A 16,606-nucleotide genomic window follows, 5' to 3' on the forward strand; every position below is an offset into this window, starting at 1 on the left:
ATTGATCCGGCTCTGATTCCCGCCGTCTTTGTGAGCTTTGGCGCCGCTTTGTTTTGGAGGTCGCTCTGTGTTTGCGTGGGGGGTACCATTGCAGGGTGCGTCGCTTGGCCGGGCGGATCCACGCCACCATCTCCCTCATTGCCATCCGATGGGGCTGCCTTCTGGCTTTGAGCGTTGCCCATAGGTAGGAGCATATCAATCTCAGAAAGTCCCCTGTGTGCGTGGGTGGTGTGATGCGTGGGTGTTTGGCCTTGGGCCGCCTCCGCGACGCCATCTTAGGTGGGTCCTGTAGTTTTCGTCTATTTGACAACTGAGTCGCTTGTGCGGGTGTGATTGTGGGGTTAGTCGCCCCCAGCGAGGACCGGGATGTCCCCCGCCGGTCCATAGGGGGGGGTAGCAGGGCTGGTTCCCGTTTTTGAGTGAGCTCCAGGCCAGGAGATCGGTCGTCGTCCACAGGCTGCAGGCTTTCCTCCCGTTTAGGCCGCATGGTCGTGTGAGGCTTGTCCTTATTGTATTGGTGCCGGGGTGGTATCGTTATGGTCCCACTGCTGTCCCGTAACTGATCCCGGTCGCCGGTGGCCATAAATACTATTTTGTCGATCGGTAGCCTCATATTTTCATCCATGGTCGCTGGAGCTCTTAGATTGTGCGTCTAGCCATCTTAGCTGTCAGGCCCCGCCCCCAAGCCTCTTTTTTAAACCCATTGTGACTTGCCTCCTACCGAGGTTTTTAATTTTTATTCCAGGGAATCTAGTTAAAGAAGGAGCCCTGGCTTTTCACAGGCCAGATTCGTCTTTAGGCATCCTCATTTCTCCGACGGTTTAATCATGCCTGGGTGAGAAAAATGAAAAAAGAAAACAAACCCCTGTAAACCAAGGGAGGGGGGGGGAATAAAAAGGGGGTATTAGGAGATATGAAATGAGAAGAAGTAAGAGAAGAGAAAAGGAGTAATGTTAGAGAGATAGGGAGGGTAGAGAGGGGAAGTAAAATAAAAGATGAGAGAGGGGGGGCGGGGGAGGAGCGGGGCCTTCTGAATCTAGTTCGCCATGAAGGTTCTTTTGTTGCTGGTCCCCAACTTCATCCCTTTCCGATCCCTGTCAGTCTCCACTTGAGCCCAGTTTACTATTGTCCCATGGTTCCCAAATTCTCTTGAATGGCACTGTCGTCCCCTTTACCCTTGCCGTCAGGTCGTCCATGATTCTGCATTCTCTGATCCTGGATATCACCCCTCGAAATTCTGGACCCCCAGGTGAAAGCCATGCCATTGCTATTGCTCTGCGCACACTTAGAGTTATCTTGTGTACCAGTTTCTGCTCTTTTTTGTCTATCCCTCGATTGATCTGTTTAACAGGTATATCCATGGGTCCATAACCAAGGGTCTGTTGAACGTCTGTTTAAACAAGTTCTCTACTGACTTCCAAAAGCTGTGTATCTTCGGGCACTCCCACCAAATATGAATGTACGTACCTCTCAATCCGCAGCCCCTCCAGCAATCATCTGTGTCTATTTTATGCATTTTATGTAATTTTACGGGAGTAGTTTACCATCTGAGCATGGTTTTCCATGCCTGCTCTTGTATTGTGACACATATGGAAGTGTTTTTGTTTGCTTCCCATATCTCTTGCCACTCAATTCCTTCCAGTTCCTCCCCTAGGTCCGCCTCCCATTGATCGGTATATGTCAATCTACCCCATTCTTTATTTTCAGTGCTAAGATGGGCATATAGAAGCGTGATCATACTCTTCGGGGCAGCTCCGTCCAGACATAATCTCTCGTATATAGATAGCTTTCCTTGGGCTGCTGTTCTAATATGGAGTCTTCTAGCAAAGTCATGGATTTGGATTTGATTTCCACCCTCCTCCGTTCCCCCGGCGGGGAGTGCCACATGGCCACCTGAGTCAGTTGGGCCGCAAGGTAGTAGTAGTATAGGTTCGGTAGTCCTAAACCCCCTCTGTCCTTACGTCTATACAGGACTTGTCTGGCTGTTCTGTCTCTCTTATTCTGCCAGATAAAATCCCCTATCGCTCTTTGTAGCGATACCAGTTGTGTTTTTGTAACGCGGATAGGTAATGCCTGAAAGAAAAGTAGAATGCAGGGGAGGATGTTCATTTTTACAGAGTTGATTCGCCCTATCCAAGAGATCGGTTTGTCCATCCACTTTTCTAAATCTCCTATCAGGGCCCTTAGCATGGGGTCGTAATTGTCAGAGTATAAGTGTCCCGGGTCTGCTGTTAAATGGATGCCTAAGTATTTTATGGAGTCTGTTACCATCTGAATTTGATAGGTTTCCCTTATCAGGGCCGCATCGGCCGCCGTTAAGCCAATTGGCATAGCGCTGGACTTCTGGATATTTGCTTTGTATCCTGACAGTTCCCCGTATTCTTTTATTACATCCTGTAGTGCTGACATCGATTTGATCGGGTTTGTAATGGTCAGGAGGATGTTGCCTGCATAGGCCGAGACTGTGAACTCTTCATCGCCTACGCTAACTCCTCTAATATTCGGGTGCCGACGTATAGCATGTAGCACGGGCTCCATTGCCAGCACGAAGAGGGGGAAAGAGGGCACCCCTGTCTGGTTCCATTATATGACCTAAATGGCTTCAATGGGGCCTTTGATTTATTTATTTTTTTAACCACTTCAGGAAATAAATGTATACGAAATATTACGTTATAATATTATAAATGGCAAATCACAACGTCTTTCTCCTAGAAGAATTTTAATTAGTTATACCAGAATAAGCTTAAAACAAAGATTTGAAAATTTGTATTTGCTGTGTAAAGTTTAACAGTGATATTTCCCCCATTGTAAGTATGTTAACATTTTATACACTAGGAAATCTTTAAAGAAATGGACACCAACCACTCAGGAACCATGGATGCCTATGAAATGAGAAATTCTTTGGAAAGAGCAGGTAAATTAGATTATTTAAACTGGATATATTGTCAGGATGTCCCAACTCGTCATACAACTGTATTCAGTGATGCATTTGGACTTGGAGCTTCTCTACATCAAACTTACCAACCTTCTCCCTCGTTTTACTTTCCCAAAAAGATATTTTTTTTACAACGGACACAATTCAATTTGACTTTAAATGTTTTATGTTCTCTCTTCAGGTTTTAATCTGAATTATGACATTCAAGAAGTTGTTGTCCATAGATATATCTCCAATGGTTTATCAATTAACTTTGATGACTTCATCGCCTGCATGATACGTCTGGAGACCTTGTTCAGTAAGTGACATATTCTAATTACTTCCTATTACTTGTATATTTTGTGAGAGACTTTACAGAAACACAACTTAACAGGCAGATCAAGGGATTCAAGGTCTGTTGTAAATATCTGTAGTTGTAAACTATTCCATAGTTGTAATGACTGATACCAGACATGTCACTGTTTCAGAGAGGAAAGGCACCCGTGTCAACCAGAACTGCAAATGTGCAGAATATAGTGGATGTTCACTGAATAATGAGTAGAACACATGTTAGTAGCCTTGCAAATCTACAACCATATTTACCAACCCAGAGTAGCAGTAAAGGTACCTAAATCAGGAATATACCGTCATATCTAAGAATTTTGGGAGGTATGGAGTACTCAGTGATTAAAAGTATGTAGTTAAAGCTTAATACATCTATATATATATATATATATATATATATATATGTGTGTGATCTGTTTTAAAAGGCCGAGGCATACAATGAGGATTGAGTTATACCAGTTGTAGCAAGTTGGTTGAGGTGTGCGGAAACCGACGAATAGGATTAGCCGGAATAAGAGGACCCACCTATTGAATGAGTATAATAAGGGAGAGGTGGGTGGGTTCCAAACTTGGGCGGACTTCAGGACGGAGCTTAGAGGAGGGAGTATATATAGGCCGATAATAAACCCTCCAACAACTACAGGCATTCTGCCTTAATATTTATGGTTGGGATCAAAAGGCCGAAGCATACAACAAGGATTGAGTTATACCAGTCGTAGCAAGTTGGTTGAGGTATGCTGAAACTGACGAACGTGGTAGGCCTGTTAGTGTACACTCACAATGCTCAGAGCTTAATGGCTACATACAAAACACTGCGGATTCTACATTTGTCATACTGATTGCAAGCAGGTATGGTAGTTTACTTTAGATATGCTTGTGATGTTGACTAGAAATGTAATGATGATTTCACAAGCACAACCTAGAGATGGCATTTATAGTTTTCCTGAAACTGTAGGTTCTAGGCTCACTTTAATAATGCTAGCTGCTGTAATGGGTAATGACAAAATGACATTTAAGTCTAATTTTTATTGATATACAATGTTATTTTTTTTTATATATTATTTATTGTTACAGAAATGTTTGATCTACTAGAATAAAATAAGAGTGGATCCATCAGTCTTTCTTTAACAGAGGTAAATAATCCTTTCTCTCCATTATCTCCTTCACTTCCAACCGTACATTTCATTTTACAAATCCAAAAGTAAAAACAAAACAAAGAAACAGTTTTCAACAGTTCTCTCCCCCCCCCCCCCCCCCTGCTAATCCTCCTGCCACCAAGAGTGCCTCCACACCTGCCTAGGTCATGATGTTATGTCCTCCCCACATACACTGTACAGGAGCCTGCAAGGTTCACAGTTACAGTGTTTAGAGAAGCAACACCGAGGGATAAATGAGTAGGGAGGGCGTTGAGCAGTTACTTGGGTATATGAAGGTATTTTAGGTCTTCTAGCCCTGTCCAAAAAGTCAAACATGGAAAGAGTCCATCAGTCAATATATCCATAAACACATAAAGAAACACACCTTTACGAAACTGCATTGTAAAATTGCATTATGTAGATAAATTAGATGCCAAAATAAATAAATATAAAATAAATGTTAAAGTCCCTAAAGCTACTAAACAGTCACCAGGACGAGACTACATGAATCTAGACCTATTCGTTCTGGTCTTATTCTACAATCCCCTGTCCAGTGATTTATAGGATAAGTAGTTTATCACCCAGCCGTGGCTGCACTCATAATATAGGATAAGTAGAGCTACAGTTTAAAGTGATAGCAGTCATACCACAGCTGTCATACCACAGTTCATCGAACCTACCTACCATATATACTCGAGTATAAGTCGATTTTTTCAGCACATTTTTTGTGCTGAAAAAACCCAACTCGACTTATACTCGAGTCAATGTCTGTATTATGGCAATTTACATTGCCATAATACAGACAGGGGGCTGTGTAGGAGCAGGGCCGGACTGGCCCACCGGGATACCGGGAAATTTCCCGGTGGGCCGCGGCACCTAGGGGGCTGGAAAGAGAGAGGGAGCCCTGCTCCACATATTTTAATAATATCGCGGCCGGCGGCCGCATGTCAGTGCAGCCGCGTGGCCGGTCCGTCGGCACACTATGAGGTGATTACTCACCTTGCGGCCGGCGGCCCCATCTCCTGTGCTGACAGCTGTCAGTATCAGTGAGTGTGCCGGGCGGCCGCCTAAGCGATCCAGCAGCACACTCACTGATACTGACAGCAGCATAGCGGTCAGCACAGGAGGACTGAGGGAGGAGGCGGAGCTAACTACCATGCTCCCTCGCGGTTCCCATAATTTCCAGCATCTACACATCATAGAATAATCACTACTCTATGATGTGTCCATGCTGGGAATTATGTGAACCGCGAGGGAACATGGTAGTTAGCTCCGCCCCCTCCCTCAGTCCTCCTGTAACAAGGTCAGAAGGGACACAGAAGGGGAAGGGGGGAGGCAAATAGAGGGGAAGGGGGGAGACAAATAGAGGGGAAGGGGGGGAGACAAATAGAGGGGAAGGGGGGGAGACAAATAGAGGGGAAGGGGGAGACAAATAGAGGGGAAGGGGGAGACAAATAGAGGGGAAGGGGGAGACAAATAGAGGGGAAGGGGGAGACAAATAGAGGGGAAGGGGGAGACAAATAGAGGGGAAGGGGAGACAAATAGAGGGGAAGGGGGGGGACAAATAGAGGGGAAACGGAGGACAAATAGAGGGGAAGGGGGGAGACAAATAGAGGGGAAGGGGGGGCAAATAGAGGGGTAATATAAACACAGGGGAAGGGGGGGACACAGAGACTGAGGGGTAATAGAAAGACACCAGGTTGGGGGGGAGGACAAAGAGACTGAGGGGTAATAGAGAGACATAGGGCAAGGGGGGACAAAGAGAGGGATAATAGAGAGACACCAGGGAAGGGGGGACAAAGAGACAGAGGGGTAATAGAGAGACATAGGGGTTGGGGGGACAAAGAGAGAGGTAATAGAGAGACACAGGATAAGGGGGACACAGAGACAGATGGGGTAATAGAGAGACACAGGGGATGGGGGTACAAAGAGACAGAGGGGTAAGAGAGAGACACAGGGATGAGATGGGGAAGAGAGACACAGGGAGGAGATAGGGAACAGAGACACAGAGAAGGTTTGTTGGGGGGGACAAAGAGACATACAGTAGGGAAGGGGAACAAAGTGACACAAGATTTGTGGGAGGCAACGCTGGGCTGGGGAAAAAGAGACAGAGAGTGGCTGGGAGACGAGAAAGAGGCACACAGAGTCTGGAGTTAGAAAGAGACACACACGTGAGATTTGGAAGGGGAGAAAGAGACAAAGTGGCTGGGGCTAAGAACAACACAAAAGGGGCTGGGGGAAAGAGAAATAGAGAGGCTGGAGAACAGTAAAAAGAAACACCCAAGGACTGGGATGAAGTAAAAGATGCACAAGGGTTGCTGTAAGAGAAAAAAAAGGAGACAATTGGAGACAAGATACACTCAATGAGGTAAAGGTAATAGACGTAAATTGATGTGATCCTGACAGTAATACACACACATATATATATGCATGTATATTGATGTGTGTATTAGTAACATATAATTATGCCTATAATAGTTACACATATAGTAATATACATTTATATATGCATAATACACACATAAATGTCATTAATATATGTGTGTGTGTGTGTGTAATGAGCACGCATTGGCCCCGTCTTGTTGCTAGTTGCATACTCATGCACAATAACATATTCAAAGTGAAGAGCGCACCCATAGAACTTCAAAATAAACAAGATCACTTCATTTTTTTTTAGTTGTACAACTGCAGACATTCAGCATTTCAGTACCATTACTAAAATGTCCTTAACAGGCCAAAGTAGTTGTACTGAAACATTGATTACATGCAAATGTACGTCTGCTTAAAATAAAGGCGCTCTTTTGATTATTTTGAAGCCCTATATGCGTTCCTTCGTTGGAGTAAGAGTTTTCAATTTCAAGTTATTTTTTCACCCTCTATATCAGCACACTATGCTGGCGCGACGCATTATTGGGCTGGTATAGAATTTTTTTCCAGGGCTCATTTTAGTTCCCAGTCCGGCCCTGTGTAGGAGGGGGGCTGGCAGGGAGCTGTTACTTACCTCTCCTGCAGCTACTGTCAGCTCTTTCCTCCTCCGCGCCGGTCCGGTCAGCACCTCTGTCAGCTCCCAGTGTAAGTCTCGCGAGAGCCGCAGGGGTCATAGCGCGGCCGCGAGACTTACACTGTGACTTGCAGAGGGAGCTGACCGGACCGGAGGAGGAGGGAGCTGACAGGAGCTTCAGGAGAGGTAAGCGCTCTCTGCCAGCCTCCCTCCACTGAACTGCCAATGCCACTGGACCACCAGGGAATGAGAGCCCCCCTCCCTGCCATGTATCAAGCAGGGAGGGGGGACTAAACCCCCCCCCCAAAAAAAATAATTAAAATAATAATTAAAAATAAATAATAATAAAAATGCCCACCCCCCACCAAGGCTCTGCAACACATACACAAACACACACTGCATCACACACACACACACACACACTGTAAATAAATATTCAATTAATATAATTTTTTTAGGATCTAATTTTATTTAGAAATATTCGGATCGGCTTATACTCTAGTATATACGGTAATTCAGTTATGGTCCATACTGCTAACTTCATGGCTCTCAGATGGAGAGAGTGATATATATATATATATATACATACACAGTTGCAAGAAAAAGTATGTGAACCCTTTGGAATGATATGGATTTCTGCACAAATTGGTCATAAAATGTGATCTGATCATCATCTAAGTCACAACAATAGACAATCACAGTCTGCTTAAACTAACAACACACAAAGAATGAAATGTTGCCATGTTTTTATTGAACACACCATGTAAACATTCACAGTGCAGGTGGAAAAAGTATGTGATGATCAGATCACATTTTATGACCAATTTGTGCAGAAATCCATATCATTCCAAAGGGTTCACATACTTTTTCTTGCAACTATACATAAATACATACATACATACATATACACACACACACACACACACTAATAGCTGCAGTTCTAAGTCAGTCTGATCAATGACAATTGGTGCAGGGTACTCTCTAAGCACCATACCAACATTACAACAATGCAATGTTGTTATGGGGCTACGGTGATCGTTTAATACCTATTACGTGTTCTCCTCAATAAGTGGGATGAGATAACATCACTGGAAATGAATTGAATATAGGCTAACTTTCTACCTAAATATAAATTAGGAGAAAAAATGCAGGATCATGTCTGTGGCTTTATTGTTTTTTTTACATTTTTGTTAATCAAATGTCTTGGTAATAAAGAGCTGAATAACAGCTGTTTTAAATTTGTACACCCATTGAGCTGAAATTCAGTTACCAGTTTACATCAGACAATCCATTGTATAATTTCAAAATAAGATATAAAATACAATAGAATAAAGAATTTCACACTCGTACTGCAGTTCTCTAGATAAAAGGTACAATGTTGATTGTATACACGGCTTTGCTCCGCTTGTATAATAAGGGAGGTAAATGTTTAAATAATGTAAAACTGTGTCAATATTTATTGCAAAATTTTAATGATAAAAATAGGCTCCTATTTTTATACAAATACACTAACATTACAAAGTGCAAATACAGCTTATTACATAAAACTCTGGCAAGCACTTGTCAAGCCCAACGCATTTCGATTTTTGTTTCTTTGGTAAATCATATCAAAGTCATATGAATTGCACCAATAATTAAAGCCTATAATGATACCCCAACTGTGTTCGTATGTTTGCAATGTTTAGTTTCTTTTCTCACTTACAACAGGGGAAAATTGGCTGGTGCACAGTTGCAATTCATTTCAGCTATTTTTAAATAAATCTAAGAGCAGCAGTGAGGTCCGATTGAAATTATCTGGGACCTATGTGCTTAAGTGTAGTTTCAATTTTGTTGATAGTCAAAGAAGAGAAGCCACATTTACTACAGTAAATTCTATATTTAGTAACTCGACTCCTAAGGATTAAAAAGTTAACTAATTCTCCACAATGATACTGTATATGTTTGTGTTGTTGTCCAATAATTCACTTATTTACTTTTTTTTTTGTTTTCTTGATCCCCTTACAGTGGCTTTGTGCTGCACTGGCCTGAAGTTTGAAAATAATGACGATCACTTACATCTGACATAAAATGTTTATATTAAAAAAAACACTTTGAAATATGTATACAATTTCCTAAGCGTACAATTCTTAATTTTTGTGACATGTAAAATACACTGACATTTCTAGAAATGGTTGGTCTAAATAAAGCATTTCACACTACAATGAAATAGTTTTTTTTTTATTTATTTTTTATACAAATCCCAAGCAAAGGAATAAATCATGTTCATTAAAGTGTTCCTGGGAACTGATGGAGCTACATGTGGTTAATAATAGTCTAACCCACACATCCAAAAAAACTTTTACTGCTTCCCTGCTACTTTTCTCCCACATAGCGCCGGTCTCCATGCTGCAGTCCCACCTCCATGGCTGAGATCATTAAGACTGATGATCTCATCCAATCCAATGCTTTCTCACAGAAGAGCACAGGGAGGCTAGTGCACATGCGCAGCAAAACGCCACACTGTGCCAATCTCCTTGAGACCATCTGATAGAAACAGCCAAGTTTAACTTGGCTATTTCAGAGGAATCGCCACTAGGGCTTTCAGAATGTCAATGTTTTACATTGCAGGATTAAACAGACAGGAGCATGGCACCCAGACCACTCATTGACATTAAGTGGCCTGGGTGCATATAGTGTCCCTTTAAGCAGTGGCGTCACTAGGGGGGGGCCAGAGGGGGCCATGGCCCCCCCCACATTATGCTGTGCCCCCCCCTTGTGCCCCCCCAAATGCCAGCAACCTGCTGGTTATGTGTTTAAATTATATTCCCTCGGGCTGTAACAGCCTGTTACAGCCCGAGGGAATGCAGGGCAGAGCAGCTGTAACGCTGGGTCAGGTGCTGTCTGGGGCTGGAGGGAGCACTGACAGGCTCCACGGCACATGCCCCGCCCCCAAACGAAGCCCCGCCTCCCGCACACAAGCCCCGCCCCCGCCGTTAAGCAGCAGCCCATGCTGCTGCTGGAAAGGATGCAAGATGGCTGACCCCCAGCAACAGGCTCCAGTGACAGGTAGGCTTAGTGAGTGTGAGTGTGAGTGTCTGAGTGTCTGTACTCAGCCTCCCTACCACCCTCCCCACCAGCCTCAGCCTCCCCACCAGCCTCAGCACCCCACACCACACTCAGCCCCCCCACCCTCCCCAATAACCTCAGCCCCACCACCCTCAGCCTCCCCACCCTCCCCAATAACCTCAGCCTCCCCACCCTCCCCAATAACCTCAGCCTCCCCACCCTCCCCAATAACCTCATCCCCACCACCCTCAGCCTCCCCACCCTCCCCAATAACCTCAGCCTCCCCACCCTCCCCAATACCCTCAGCCCCACCACCTTCCCCACCACCCTCAGCTTCAGCACCCCCCACCACCCTCAGCCTCCCCACCCTCCCCAATAACCTCAGCCTCCCCACCCTCCCCAATACCCTCAGCCCCACCACCCTCCCCACCACCCTCAGCCTCAGCACCCCACACCACCCTCAGCCTCAGCACCCCCCACCACCCTCAGCCTCAGCACCCCCCACCACCCTCAGACTCCCCACCCTCCCCACCACCCTCAGCCTCAGCACCCCACACCACCCTCAGCCTCCCCACCACCCTCAGCCACACCACCCTCCCCACCACCCTCAGCCTCAGCACCCCCCACCATCCTCAGCCTCCCCACCCTCCTCAATAACCTCAGCCTCCCCACCCTCCCCAATAACCTCAGCCTCCCCACCCTCCCCAATAACCTCAGCCCCACCACCCTCCCCACCACCCTCAGCCTCCCCACCCTCCCCAATAACCTCAGCCTCCCCACCCTCCCCAATAACCTCAGCCTCCCCACCTTCCCCAATAACCTCAGCCCCACCACCCTCCCCACCACCCTCAGCCTCAGCCCCACCCTCAGCCTCCCCACCCTCCCCAATAACCTCAGCCTCCCCACCCTTCCCAATACCCTCAGCCCCACCACCCTCCCCACCACCCTCAGCCTCCCCACCCTTCCAATAACCTCAGCCTCCCCACCCTCCCCAATACCCTCAGCCCCACCACCCTCCCCATCAGCCCAGGGGCGTATTAGCCGCGAGGCAAACAAGGCATTTGCCTTGGGCGGCATTTTCCAGGGGGCGGCAAAAAACGCCGCCCCCAAATGCCCAGGGCAAATGTCTTGTTAGCTAACAGACATGCTGGGCTGGTTGCTGGGCGGGCGGGCAGGCTGGGTGGCCGGCGAGGGAGCTCTTCCCCTGAGCTCTCTGCTCAGCTCCCTCGCGCGCCGCCCGCAGAGTGAGACTGGGAGCCGGAATATGACATCATATTCTGGCTCCGCCTCCCAGCCTCACTCTGCGGGCGGCGCGCGAGGGAGCTGAGCAGAGAGCTCAGGGGAAGAGCTCCCTCGCCGGCCACCCAGCCTGCTCGCCAGTGCCGCCCTGCAGCCACTGGACCACCAGGGAATGGGAGAACCCCCCCACCCCCAGCATTCCCAAAGGTAAGGAGGCTGGGGGGGGGGGGAAGTAAATAAATTTAAAAAAGGGTTAATGTGTGTGTGTGTGTGTCTGACTGTGTGTGTCTGATAGTGTGTGTGTCTGTTAGTGTGTGTGTGTGTGTCAGTGTGTGTGTGTGTCTTAGTGTGTGTGTGTCTGTTAGTGTGTGTCCGACTGTGTGTGTCTGTTAGTGTGTGTGTCTGACTGTGTTTGTGTGTGTCTGTTACTGTGTGTGTTAGTGTGTGTGTGTGTGTGTCTGTTAGTGTGTGTCTGACTGTGTGTGTCTGTTAGTGTGTGTGTGTGTCTGACTGTGTGTTTGTGTGTGTCTGTTACTGTGTGTGTTAGTGTGTGTCTGTTACTGTGTGTGTTAGTGTGTGTGTGTGTGTCTGTTAGTGTGTGTCTGACTGTGTGTGTCTGTTAGTGTGTGTCTGACTGTGTGTCCGACTGTGTGTTTGTGTGTGTCTGTTACTGTGTGTGTTTGTGTGTGTGTGTTAGTGTGTCTGACTGTGTGTGTCTGACTGTGTGTGTCTGTTAGTGTGTGTGTCCGACTGTGTGTGTTTGTTAGTGTGTGTGTGTGTCCGACTGTGTGTGTTTGTTAGTGTGTGTGTGTGTCCGACTGTGTGTGTCTGTTATCTAGTGTATGCGTATCTGTCAGTGAATGTGTGTGTATTTAGAAGGCGGGGGAAGGGTTGGGTGGGGGTGGCGCGCGCGCGGGGGGGGGTGTCTGAGTTTTGTCCTGCCTAGGGCAGCACAAAACCAAGATACACCACTGCATCAGCCTCAGCACCCCACACCACCCTCAGCCTCCCCAATAACCTCAGCCTCCCCACCCTTCCCAATACCCTCAGCCCCACCACCCTCCCCACCACCCTCAGCCCCACCACCCCCACCACCCTCAGCCTCCCCAATACCCTCTGCCCCACCACCCTCAGCACACACACACTACATTCACTAAACACACTCTGCACTACACATACTCACACTACATTCACTACATGCTCTATACACACTACATTTACTATGCACACTACATCCACTACAAAACACACACTCTGCATTCACTATACACACCTACATTCACTACACACACACTCTGCATCTAATGCATGCATACAAACATTACATACATTACATACATTACACAAAACGTACAATCTGCATCCACTATACACACTGCATCCATGACACACATACCGCATCCACTACACACATTCTACATCCACTATACACACTGCATCCATGACACACATTCTACATCCACTATACACACACACACCCTTCATCCTTGTGGGCAGCTCGGGGCTGGCCCTGGAGGCCCAGATCTTGAGCTGTGTCAGGGGCCCTAACATTTCTGATGGCAGCCCTGCTCAGCAGTCTGTGTGTGTATATGGACTCAGCCGTCTGTGTGTCTGTGTGTATGTCTTTGCGTCTGTGTGTGTGTGTGTATGGACTCAGCAGTCTGTGTGTGTGTGTATGGACTCAGCAGTCTCTCTGTGTGTGTGTGTGTGTGTGTGTGTATGGACTCAGCAGTCTCTGTGTGTGTGTGTGTGTGTATGGACTCAGCAGTCTGTGTTTGTGTGTGTATATATGGACTCAGCAGTCTGTGTGTGTATGGACTCAGCCCACTGTGTGTGTGTATGGACTCAGCAGTCTGTGTGTGTGTTTGTGTGTGTATGGACTCGGCAGTCTGTGTGTAGATGGACTCAGCAGTCTGTGTGTGTGTATATATGGACTCAGCAGTCTGTGTGTGTGTGTGACCTCAGCAGTCTGTCTGTGTGTGTGTGTGTGTGTGTGGACTCAGCAGTAAATGTGTGTGTGTGGACTCAGCAGTCTGTGTATGTGTGTGTGTGTATGGACTCAGCAGTGTGTGTGTATGGACTCAGCAGTCTGTGTGTGTGTATGGACTCAGCAGTAAATGTGTGTGTGTGGACTCAGCAGTAAATGTGTGTGTGTGGACTCAGCAGTAAATGTCTGTGTATGGACTCAGCAGTCTGTGTATCTGTGTGTGTGTATGGACTCAGCAGTCTGTGTGTGTGTATGGACTCAGCCGTCTGTGTGTGTGTATGGACTCAGCCGTCTGTGTGTGTGTATGGACTCAGCCGTCTGTGTGTGTGTATGGACTCAGCCGTCTGTGTGTGTGTATGGACTCAGCCGTCTGTGTGTGTGTATGGACTCAGCCGTCTGTGTGTGTGTATGGACTCAGCCGTCTGTGTGTGTGTATGGACTCAGCCGTCTGTGTGTGTGTGTATGGACTCAGCCGTCTGTGTGTGTGTGTATGGACTCAGCCGTCTGTGTGTGTGTGTATGGACTCAGCCGTCTGTGTGTGTGTATGGACTCAGCCGTCTGTGTGTGTGTATGGACTCAGCCGTCTGTGTGTGTGTATGGACTCAGCCGTCTGTGTGTGTGTATGGACTCAGCCGTCTGTGTGTGTGTATGGACTCAGCCGTCTGTGTGTGTGTATGGACTCAGCCGTCTGTGTGTGTGTATGGACTCAGCAGTCTGTGTGTGTGTATGGACTCAGCAGTCTGTGTGTGTGTGTATGGACTCAGCAGTCTGTGTGTGTGTGTGTGTATGGACTCAGCAGTCTGTGTGTGTGTGTGTGTATGGACTCAGCAGTCTGTGTGTGTGTGTGTATGGACTCAGCAGTCTGTGTGTGTGTGTGTATGGACTCAGCAGTCTGTGTGTGTGTGTGTATGGACTCAGCAGTCTGTGTGTGTGTGTGTATGGACTCAGCAGTCTGTGTGTGTGTGTGTATGGACTCAGCAGTCTGTGTGTGTGTGTGTGTGTATGGACTCAGCAGTCTGTGTGTGTGTGTGTGTGTATGGACTCAGCAGTCTGTGTGTGTGTGTGTGTGTATGGACTCAGCAGTCTGTGTGTGTGTGTGTATGGACTCAGCAGTCTGTGTGTGTGTGTGTGTGTATGGACTCAGCAGTCTGTGTGTGTGTGTGTATGGACTCAGCAGTCTGTGTGTGTGTGTGTATGGACTCAGCAGTCTGTGTGTGTGTGTGTGTGTATGGACTCAGCAGTCTGTGTGTGTGTGTGTGTGTATGGACTCAGCAGTCTGTGTGTGTGTGTGTGTGTATGGACTCAGCAGTCTGTGTGTGTGTGTGTATGGACTCAGCAGTCTGTGTGTGTGTGTGTGTGTATGGACTCAGCAGTCTGTGTGTGTGTGTATGGACTCAGCAGTCTGTGTGTGTGTGTATGGACTCAGCAGTCTGTGTGTGTGTGTATGGACTCAGCAGTCTGTGTGTGTGTGTATGGACTCAGCAGTCTGTGTGTGTGTGTATGGACTCAGCAGCCTGTGTGTGTGTGTATGGACTCAGCAGTCTGTGTGTGTGTGTGTATGGACTCAGCAGTCTGTGTGTGTGTGTGTATGGACTCAGCAGTCTGTGTGTGTGTGTGTGTGTGTATGGACTCAGCAGTCTGTGTGTGTGTGTGTGTGTATGGACTCAGCAGTCTGTGTGTGTGTGTGTGTGTATGGACTCAGCAGTCTGTGTGTGTGTGTGTGTGTATGGACTCAGCAGTCTGTGTGTGTGTATGGACTCAGCAGTCTGTGTGTGTGTGTGTATGGACTCAGCAGTCTGTGTGTGTGTGTATGGACTCAGCAGTCTGTGTGTGTGTGTATGGACTCAGCAGTCTGTGTGTGTGTGTGTATGGACTCAGCAGTCTGTGTGTGTGTGTGTGTATGGACTCAGCAGTCTGTGTGTGTGTGTATGGACTCAGCAGTCTGTGTGTGTGTGTATGGACTCAGCAGTCTGTGTGTGTGTGTGTGTATGGACTCAGCAGTCTGTGTGTGTGTGTGTGTATGGACTCAGCAGTCTGTGTGTGTGTGTGTGTGTATGGACTCAGCAGTCTGTGTGTGTGTGTATGGACTCAGCAGTCTGTGTGTGTGTGTATGGACTCAGCAGTCTGTGTGTGTGTGTATGGACTCAGCAGTCTGTGTGTGTGTGTATGGACTCAGCAGTCTGTGTGTGTGTGTATGGACTCAGCAGTCTGTGTGTGTGTGTATGGACTCGGCAGTCTGTGTGTGTGTGTATGGACTCGGCAGTCTGTGTGTGTGTGTATGGACTCAGCAGTCTGTGTGTGTGTGTATGGACTCAGCAGTCTGTGTGTGTGTGTATGGACTCAGCAGTCTGTGTGTGTGTATGGACTCAGCAGTCTGTGTGTGTGTATGGACTCAGCAGTCTGTGTGTGTGTATGGACTCAGCAGTCTGTGTGTGTGTATGGACTCAGCAGTCTGTGTGTGTGTATGGACTCAGCAGTCTGTGTGTGTGTATGGACTCAGCAGTCTGTGTGTGTGTATGGACTCAGCAGTCTGTGTGTGTGTATGGACTCAGCAGTCTGTGTGTGTGTATGGACTCAGCAGTCTGTGTGTGTGTATGGACTCAGCAGTCTGTGTGTGTGTATGGACTCAGCAGTCTGTGTGTGTGTATGGACTCAGCAGTCTGTGTGTGTGTATGGACTCAGCAGTCTGTGTGTGTGTATGGACTCAGCAGTCTGTGTGTATATATGGACTCAGCAGTCTGTGTGTATATATGGACTCAGCAGTCTGTGTGTGTATGGACTCAGCAGTCTGTGTGTGTGTTTGTGTGTGTATGGACTCGGCAGTCTGTGTGTAGATGGACTCAGCAGTCTGTGTGTGTGTGTGTATGGACTCAGCAGTCTGTGTGTTTGTGTGTGTGTATATATGGACTCAGCAGTCTGTGTGTGTGTGTGTGTTTGGA

The 16,606-nt window shown here is 47.3% G+C and overlaps 1 pseudogene; it reads left to right on the forward strand.

The window, feature by feature from the left end:
* Positions 1-9,424, forward strand: part of LOC134585370 (calpain-8-like) — a 39,438-nt pseudogene extending 30,014 nt beyond the window's left edge.
* The last annotated feature ends 7,182 nt before the right edge of the window (positions 9,425-16,606 follow it).

Source organism: Pelobates fuscus, chromosome 2 (assembly GCF_036172605.1).
Source record: "Pelobates fuscus isolate aPelFus1 chromosome 2, aPelFus1.pri, whole genome shotgun sequence".
NCBI lineage: Eukaryota > Metazoa > Chordata > Amphibia > Anura > Pelobatidae > Pelobates > Pelobates fuscus.